This window comes from Rana temporaria, chromosome 6 (genome assembly GCF_905171775.1).
Source record: "Rana temporaria chromosome 6, aRanTem1.1, whole genome shotgun sequence".
In the NCBI taxonomy this organism is placed as follows: domain Eukaryota; kingdom Metazoa; phylum Chordata; class Amphibia; order Anura; family Ranidae; genus Rana; species Rana temporaria.
In genome coordinates, this window is record NC_053494.1 from 10,309,090 (window position 1) to 10,319,834 (window position 10,745).

Below are 10,745 nucleotides of genomic sequence, written 5' to 3' on the forward strand. Positions count from 1 at the left end.
TTAAATGAACGGCGCATGCGCCGTCCCGTGGCCGCATCCCAGTGCGCATGCTCAGAATCACGTCGAGACAACTGCCCAAGATACGTCGAATCACTGCCTACGACGTGAACTTAACCTACGCCTAGTCATATTCACGTACAACGTAAATGACAAAATATACGACGGCTTGTGTTCCCTGCTCCATACCTTTGCATGAGTTGCGCCTCCTATATGGAGAATAACTTTACGCCGGACGTACGACTTACGCAAACCGCGTATATGATGCGCCGGGCGCAACTACGTTTGTGAATCGGCGTATCTCCCTCATTTGCATATGTGCATAGAAAATCTATGGGAGCGGCAAATGCGCCCGGCGTAAATATGCGCCCACGATACGACGGCGTAGGCAAGTTACGTCGGTCGCAGGAAGCCTATTTTCAGGCGTATCTCAGATTGTGGGCACGGCGCACAGATACGACGGCGCATAGTTACACTTACGCGGCGTATCTCGAGATACGTCGGCGTAAGGGCTTTGTGAATCCTGGCCTATATATACTGCATATATACTCACCAGCCACTTTATTAGGTACCCCTTGCTAGTACCGGGTTGGACCACCAGGTGGCCATAATTTATTGCATTTTACAGAATATGACAGCGGCTGCAGACTGAAGAGGAAAGGCCATATTTCATAACATTCAATTACAATATGACTTGTGTCACATTTGTAATTTTGCTTCCCCCCCACCCATCATTTCTTCCATTCTTCCAAACTGGAGTTAGCCTTTATAGCATAGTTCACACCTGTGCTTGCTGTTCCAGTGCGTTTTGGTTCTAGAAAAAAAAGAAGAACATGCTGCATTTCTCCTGCATGTCAGGTCACCCCATGGGGGTCAGGGATGCACCACAGGGTAGTGAACCCTATAGCCGACTGCTGCGATCAAAGAGTAAGCGTGAACCCAAGATCGCCCAGGGCGCGGAGTCTAAGACCAAACTTTGTGTTCACCAGAGCCTCTAGTGGTGAGGATAGCCTTCGCCGCAATGGGGTCCAGGTCGCGACCCCTGGGATCCCCTAGGTCGCGCTCCGCAGAGAGAGAGAGGGGAAGCAGCAGACAGGACAAAAGGTAGTGATGAGTAAGCCGAGGTCAGGGCAACAGGCAGACTAGGGTAACCGAGGGACAGGCAAAAGGTAAAGGGCACAGGCAAAGAGGAGAAGTCAGGGACGAGCCAAAAACAGTACACAGGGAGATAATCGTAGCACACTGCAGACAGGAACTTGAGCAAACAACACTGTTGAACAGCACTGCAGGCCTGTAGTGCAACAGTTAATATAGACTTCCTGGGATGGCCTGGGTGGGGCCATACAGGAAGGAGAGGAAATAAGAAGGTAACCAGAACAGAGTCAGGCCTCTAATGGACAGATGGAAACAGGTAAGCTGCCAGACTATTGCATATCCATGACACTGCATAGAACGTGGTAAAACGCATTGGGCGTAGCATCAGGGGTCGCAGGGGTCTCAATTGTGATCCCACCCCTAGCTAGCTCCAGGGGGGCCCACAGCTCTTCTCCCCGCTGTCATATTATATTTGATTGCCTCCACAAAATCTCAGAGCTGGAGTCCAGCTCCGATCCACCTTGTGTCGTCCCCCCCCCCCCCCCAGGGCCCCAGCCAGGTTCTATAATCCAGGATTTTAGTCTTGCCTACGCAGCCCAAAACCAAAAACACAGTGGAACCTCGGATTACGAGCATAATCTGTTCCAGGAGAATGCTCGTAATCCAAAGTACTCGCATATCAAAGAGAGTTTCCCCACAGAAATGGAAATAATTTGTTCCACATTGACTTCATTGGCATGCAATACCGCATGTGGCCAGAGGTGAGGGGGGCCGGAGAGCCTTGGAAACACTCGGAAAGGCCCGGGGGACAACTCGGTTGAAGTCGGAAAGCCTCAGGAATGGAGTATTTCCGAGTTTTTCTGAGCATTTCCGAACTGCTCTGCTCGGCGCCCCACCCACCTCAGGCCAAATGCGGTATTGCACACCGCTGTGGCATGAATCCTGCTTGTTTTGCGAGACAACACTGGATTCCGACTGTACATTGTAACTTTGCACAAAAGGTGAGAGGCTGCAGCAGGGGCGGATCTGTGCCAGTATAAGCAGTGGAGTTCTTTACATCTTACTTGCGTTGTATTATGAGGTAGTAATGGTAAAATCAATTATGGGATTTAAAAAAAAAAAATGGAAGAAATGATTTTCTTTCAACTAATAATATGTAAAACGATAAGTAATAAAGGATGCTTTCATCAGCAGGAAGAATTGGAAAGCCCAGGGAGTTATCCAATATAATGGACGGGAGTCTTTATCCAATTTCGTTTACTAGATAACTATGTAATAGCTACCAACCTGTGCCTGCTTCCTGCTTTTGAAAGCAGAGTTTAGATGAAAATACATTGTGTGCAGCAAAAGCATCCACCTTCTTGCAGCACTTGTTGGTGTCATGGACACAAGTCGCTATCGCACACATTAAAGCTCCATCCAACACCGGTTTTTAAAATTTAACATCGGCGTCTATGGAGCAGTGCCATGTCAAGCTGGCCAAGATTTCCCATAGACTCCAATGTTAAATGTTAAAAACCGTGAGCAGTGCCATGTCAAGCTGACCAAGATTTCCCATAGACGCCAATGTTAAATGTTAAAAACCGGGACCAGTGCCATGTCAAGCTGACCAAGATTTCCCATAGACAGCAATGTTAAATGTTAAAAACCGGGAGCAGTGCCATGTCAAGCTGACCAAGATTTTCCATTAGACACCAATGTTAAATGTTAAAAACCGGGAGCAGTGCCATGTCAAGCTGACCAAGATTTCCCATAGACACCAATGTTAAATGTTAAAAACCGGGAGCAGTGCCATGTCAAGCTGACCAAGATTTTCCATAGACACCAATGTTAAATGTTAAAAACCAGGAGCAGTGCCATGTCAAGCTGACCAAGATTTCCCATAGATGCCAATGTTAAAAACCGGGAATAGTGCAATGGTAAACTAGTCAAATTGACATGGCAAGATTTCCCATAGACGCCAATGTTAAATGTTAAAAACCGGGAGCAGTGCCATGTCAAGCTGACCAAGATTTTCCATTAGACACCAATGTTAAATGTTAAAAACCGGGAGCAGTGCCATGTCAAGCTGACCAAGATTTCCCATAGACACCAATGTTAAATGTTAAAAACCGGGAGCAGTGCCATGTCAAGCTGACCAAGATTTTCCATAGACACCAATGTTAAATGTTAAAAACCAGGAGCAGTGCCATGTCAAGCTGACCAAGATTTCCCATAGATGCCAATGTTAAAAACCGGGAATAGTGCAATGGTAAACTAGTCAAATTGACATGGCAAGATTTCCCATAGACGCCAATGTTAAATGTTAAAAACCGGGAGCAGTGCCAAGTCAAGCTGACCAAGTCCTGGGTCCCCTCTTGGTGCTCCCCAAGTTTGGTGTCCCTGTCACTTATGGTTCAGGAGAAGTGCCATGTCAAGCTGGCCAAGATTTCTCATAGACACCAATGGTAATTGTTTTTATGGAAGCAGTGCCATGTCAAGCTGACCAAGGTTTCCCATATTTTAAAAGATATTTAAGGTACACGAACCATAGGATGGACTATGGGTGTCCTGAAGTACTGCAGTGCCACGTCCTAGATACTATTAGAAACGGGTTTATTGTTGCGGAGAGAATGGACTTTCTAGGCACCAATGGTTGACAGAAAGTAATAGTTTATTGAATGTTAAAAACCGGGAGCAGTGCCATGTCAAGCTGACCAAGATTTCCCATAGATGCCAATGTTAAAAACCGGGGACAGTGCAATCTTAAGCTAACCAAAAGTGCCATGTCAAGCTGACCAAGATTTCCCATAGATGCCAATGTTAAAAACCGGGAATAGTGCAATGTTAAACTAGTCAAATTGACATGGCACTGCTCCCGAACCATAAGTGACAGGGACACCAAACTTGGGGACCCAGGACTATGACATGGTAGATTACCTAGGCAAGATAGCCGACCACAAAATTGGAGGTGTTGTAGTCCTGGGTCCCCTCTTGGTGCTCCCTAAGTTTGGTGTCCCTGTCACTTATGGTTCAGGAGCAGTGCCATGTCAAGCTGGCCAAGATTTCTCATAGACACCAATGTTAATTGTTTTTATGGAAGCAGTGCCATGTCAAACTGACCAAGGTTTCCCATAGACGCCAATGTTAAATGTTAAAAACCGGGAGCAGTGCCATGTCAAGCTGACCAAGATTTCCCATAGACGTCAATGTTAAATGTTAAAATCCAAGAGCAGTGCCATGTCAAGCTGACCAAGATTTCCAATAGACGCCAATGTTAAATGTTAAAAGACGGGAGCAGTGCCATGTCAAGCTGACCAAGATTTCCCATAGATGCCAATGTTAAAAACCAGGAACAGTGCCATGTTAAGTTAACCAAAATCTGATATGTTGTAGTCCTGGGTCCCCCCTTGGTGCTCCCCAAGTTTTATGTCCCTGTCACTTATGGTTCAGGAGCAGTGCCATGTCAAGCTGACCAAGATTTCCCATAGACACCAATGTTAAATGTTAAAAACCGGGAGCAGTGCCATGTCAAGCTGACCAAGATTTCCCATAGACACCAATGTTAAATGTTAAAAACCGGGGAGCAGTGCCATGTTAAGCTGACCAAGATTTCCCATAGATGCCAATGTTAAAAACCGGGGACAGCGCAATCTTAAGCTAACCAAAAGGGCCATGTCAAGCTGACCAAGATTTCCCATAGATGCCAATGTTAAAAACTGGGAACAGTGCAATGTTAAACTAGTCAAATTGACATGGCACTGCTTCCCAACCATAAGTGACAGGGACACCAAACTTGGGGACCCAGGACTATGACATGGTAGATTACATAGGCAAGATGTCCGACCCCAAAATTGCATATGTTGTAGTCATGGGTCCCCTCTTGGTGCTCCCCAAGTTTGGTGTCCCTGTCACTTATGGTTCAGGAGCAGTGCCATGTCAAGCTGGCCAAGATTTCTCATAGACACCAATGGTAATTGATTTTATGGAAGCAGTGCCATGTCAATCTGACCAAGGTTTCGACGTGAACGTAAATTACGTCCAGCCCTATTCGCAAACCACTTACGCAAAGCGTAAATATGCACCCTAAGATACGACGGCGTAAGAGACTTACGCCAGTCGGATCTTAGCCTAATTTCGGCGTATCTTGCTTTCTGAATACAGAAAGAAGATACGCCGGCGCAGCTTTGAATTTACGCGGCGTATCTATAGATACGCCGGCGTAAATTCTTGCTGAATCTAGCCCATAGTGTTTTATGAGATGAAGCGATTTTGCGTGCGTTTCTGAGGCTCACATTTACATACTTGCCGTGTCCTTTTTAATGGCTCCCCAAATGCGGCAAAACAGGAAACCGGTGGTTTTGTGGAGGAGCACCCCGGACCTACCGCCAATAACGCCATACGGAGGCTGAGCTGGTTTCGGCATTATTTTTGTATCTCTGGACCGTTTTACCCATAAATTGGCCTCCTGAACGCACACGTTTGTTGCATCATTGCATTGCGGAGGAAGGAAGAGGATCACGTCACAGATAAATTCCCAAACCTCGCTCAGAAAAATCCCGGCTTATTCACCTACGCAGGATTCCCAACCCCCCCCCCCCCCCCCCCCCCCGCCATTCTGGCAGAGAGATGATTTCTCGCTCTCTTATTACACTCTGGCATTACAGAAAAGGAAAGGGATTTAAAGATTTAGAAGCCTGGTGTCTGTTAACTTTATTAGGGGGGATTATTAAATTCCGCAGGAAATCCGATGTCACAGGTAAAGTTAAATAGCCTTCTCCCGTCTTGTTACAGAGGAGAGTTATGGAATTAAAGGTCCCAGAGGTCACCAGCTATTTATAGGGGAATAACACGGTTATTTGACATTGTTAGGCTACATAACAAGAATACATTGTGGTGGCCGTACATGTCAGACCTCATACACATGATGGTGACAGTGCTCCTCAGACCTCATACACATGATGGTGACAGTGCTCCTCAGACCTCATACACATGAAGATGACAGTGCTCCTCAGACCTCATACACATGATGGTGACAGTGCTCCTCAGACCACATACACATGATGGTGACAGTGCTCCTCAGACCTCATACACATGATGGTGACAGTGCTCCTCAGATCTCATACACATGATGGTGACAGTGCTCCTCAGACCTCATACACATGATGGTGACAGTGCTCCTCAGACCTCGTACACATGACGGTGACAGTGCTCCTCAGACCTTATACACATGATGGGGACAGTGCTCCTCAGACCTCATACACGTGATGGTGACAGTGCCCCTCAGATCTCATACACATGATGGGGACAGTGCTCCTCAGACCTCATACACATGATGGTGACAGTGCTCCTCAGACCTCATACACATGATGGTGACAGTGCTCCTCAGACCTCATACACATGATGGTGACAGTGCTCCTCAGACCTCATACACATGATGGTGACAGTGCTCCTCAGACCTCATACACATGATGGTGACAGTGCTCCTCAGACCTCATACACATGATGGTGACAGTGCTCCTCAGACATAATACACATGATGATGACAGTGCTCCTCAGACCTCGTACACATGATGGTGACAGTGCTCCTCAGACCTTATACACATGATGGGGACAGTGCTCCTCAGACATCATACACATGAAGGTGACAGTGCTCCTCAGACCTCATACACATGAAGGTGAAAGTGCTCCTCAGACCTCATACACATGATGGTGACAGTGCTCCTCAGACCTCATACACATGATGGTGACAGTGCTCCTCAGACCTCATACACATGATAGTGACAGTGCTCCTCAGACCTCATACACATGATGGTGACAGTGCCCCTCAGACCTCATACACATGATGGTGACAGTGCTCCTCAAACCTCATACACATGATGATGACAGTGCTCCTCAAACCTCATACACATGATGGTGACAGTGCTCCTCAGACCTCATACACATGATGGTGACAGTGCTCCTCAGACCTCATACACATGATGGTGACAGTGCTCCTCAGACCTCATACACATGATGGTGACAGTGCTCCTCAGACCTCGTACACATGATGATGACAGTGCTCCTCAGACCTCGTACACATGAAGGTGACAGTGCTCCTCAGACCTCATACACATGATGGTGACAGTGCTCCTCAGACCTCATACACATGATGGTGACAGTGCTCCTCAGACATAATACACATGATGATGACAGTGCTCCTCAGACCTCGTACACATGATGGTGACAGTGCTCCTCAGACCTTATACACATGATGGGGACAGTGCTCCTCAGACATCATACACATGAAGGTGACAGTGCTCCTCAGACCTCATACACATGAAGGTGAAAGTGCTCCTCAGACCTCATACACATGATGGTGACAGTGCTCCTCAGACCTCATACACATGATGGTGACAGTGCTCCTCAGACCTCATACACATGATAGTGACAGTGCTCCTCAGACCTCATACACATGATGGTGACAGTGCCCCTCAGACCTCATACACATGATGGTGACAGTGCTCCTCAAACCTCATACACATGATGATGACAGTGCTCCTCAAACCTCATACACATGATGGTGACAGTGCTCCTCAGACCTCATACACATGATGGTGACAGTGCTCCTCAGACCTCATACACATGATGGTGACAGTGCTCCTCAGACCTCATACACATGATGGTGACAGTGCTCCTCAGACCTCGTACACATGATGATGACAGTGCTCCTCAGACCTCGTACACATGAAGGTGACAGTGCTCCTCAGACCTCATACACATGATGGTGACAGTGCTCCTCAGACCTCATACACATGAAGGTGACAGTGCTCCTCAGACCTCATACACATGAAGGTGACAGTGCTCCTCAGACCTCGTACACATGAAGGTGACAGTGCTCCTCAGACCTCATACACATGAAGGTGACAGTGCTCCTCAGACCTCGTACACATGATGGTGACAGTGCTCCTCAGACCTCGTACACATGATGATGACAGTGCTCCTCAGACCTCGTACACATGATGGTGACAGTGCTCCTAAGACCTCATACACATGAAGGTGACAGTGCTCCTCAGAACTTATACACGTGACAGTGATGGTGCTCCTCAGACCTCATACACATAACAATGACAGTACACATCAGACCTCATACACCTGACAGGGACAGTACACCTCAGATGCATTGTGAATGAACAGATTTTTACTGGATTCATATCCGAGATCAAGTAGAAGAGGGTTCTGTCAAACTACTGAGTGGCCAATGTTAGTGACGAGTGAGGAATGTATAAAACCCAAAAACACATAGTCAAACTGTTTGTGTGGGAATAAAGCCTCATGAAATACTAAAATTGATCTAATAAAAACTTTCTTTCCTTTCCTCTGCCTTTTTCCTTCTTCCCAGCCCTCCCCTTTTTCTTTCAATCCTTCCATTTTCCTTCATTCCTTTCTTCCTTCCTCCCTTTCTCTCATTTCCCCTATCCTTCCTCCCTCCCAGCCAAGCCTTCCTTCCATTCTTTCTTTCATCTACCTTCCTCCAGTCATTTTCTGTCTTTCATACCATCTTTTATGTTACTGCCCTTCCTTCTTCCCATCCATCTCTACTTCCATTGTCCACACATTTTCCCTTTTTTTCTTTCTCATATCCTTTGCATCCTTCTTTCCTCCCGTATTTTATCCCTTCCCATTTATCCTTCTTTACTTCCTTCTTCCCTTCCTTCCTTCCATTCTTTCTTTCATTTATTTTCCTTCCAATCATCTTCCTTCTTTCACCATTTTCTTCATTCCATTGTCCTTCCTTCTTCCCTTCCTTCCATTCTTTCTTTCATCTATTTTCCTTCCAATCATCTTCCTTCTTTCACCATTTTCTTCATACCATCGTCCTTCCTTCTTCCCTTCCTTTCTCCCATCACTCGCTTCCTTCTTTACTCCTATGCATGCTCCCTTTCTCCCATCTAACTTTCCTTCCACTCATCTTCCTCTCTTTTTTTCCCATCCTTTCTTTTATTTTATTTCCTTCCTCTTAGCCTTCCTTCCTAATTGCCCATTTCAATGTTCCTTCCTTCTTCTCGTCATACTTTCTTCCATTCCTTCCTTCCATCCTTCCTTTCTTCCTTCTTTGTTTTAACGCCCTTCTTTCTTCTCTTCATAACCTCCTATCTTCCATTCCTTCCTTCTTTCCTCCTATCCTTCCTTCCTCCAGTCCATCCTTCCTTCCCTTTCATCAATCATCTTTCCTTCTTCCCTTCCTCCTGTCCTTTTTCCCATTTCTCACTTCCTTTTAACCTCCTATCTTCCCTCCCTTCAGTGTTTCCTTTCTTCCTTCTCTACCTTTTTTTTTCCTTCCTCTCTCCCTCCAATACACCATTCCGTCCTTCTTCTCATACCTCCACCCTTACATTCTTTCTTTCATCTACCTTGCAATCATCTTCCTTCTTTAATCACATCCTTCATTTTGTTGTCCCTCTGTCTTCCTTTCTACCACCCTTCCTACCTTACTATTTACCTTTTTCCATTCTTCTTTTCATTACTGTCATCTTCCTTCCTCTCTCCCTCACATAGTATTTTATTGTCCTTCTTCCCATTCATCTAGCCTTCCTTCCTTCTTCCATCTTTCCTCCTTTTTCCCTTCCATCCTCTTTTATTCATTCTCTCTTGTTAATTGTATAAACATATATTTAGTCATTGTTCTGTAGTTTATCTATCTATCTATCTATCTATCTATCTATCTATCTATCTATCTATCTATCTATCTATCTATCTATCCCTTCCTTCCTCCCATTCCTCCTTTCTACCTTTATCTCATTATTTCTTCCAAACAACCTTCTTTCCTTTTTTCCTTTCCTTTTGCCATTCATCCTTAATTCCCCTTCCTTTCATCTTTGGTTTCATGTACCTTCCTTCCGTCCTCCTTTCCTTTCCATTCCATCTTTCCTTCCCTCCTCACTTCCTTCCTCTTTTCCTTACTTCCTCCCCTTCATTCTTTCATCCTTTCCTTCCTTCATCTATCTATCTATCTATCTATCTATCTATCTATCTATCTATCTATCTATCTATCTATCTATATATCTATCTATTTATCTATCTTTTCCTTCCTCCCATTCCTCCTTTATTCCTTTATCTCATTATGTCTTCTAACCAACCTTCTTTCCTTTCTTCCTTCCCTTTTCCCTTCCCTTCATCTTTGATTTCAAGTACCTTCCTTACGTTCTCCTTAACTTTCCTTCCCTACTTCCTCCTTTCCTTCCATTCTTCTTTCCTCCTTTCCTTCCTTCCTTCCTTCATCTATCTATCTATCTATCTATCTATCTATCTATCTATCTATCTATCTATCTATCTATCTATCTATCTATCTATCTATCTATCTATCTATCTATCCCTTCCTCCCATTGCTCCTTTCTTCCTTTATCTTATTTTTTCTTCCAACCAACCTTCTTTTCTTTCTTCCTTCCCTTTTCCCTTCCCTTCATCTTCTGTACCTTCCTCAATCCTCCTTTCCTTTCCTTTCCTTCCTTCCTTCCCTCCTCACCTTCCTTCCTTCTTTCCTTCCTTCATCAATCTATCTTTTTTCTTCCTTCCCTTCATCTTTTATTTCATGTACCTTCCTTACGTCCTCCTTTCCTTTCCTTCCCTCCTTCCTTCCCTCCTCACCTTCCTTCCCTTCCTTCCTCTTTTCCTTCCTTCATCTATCTATCTAT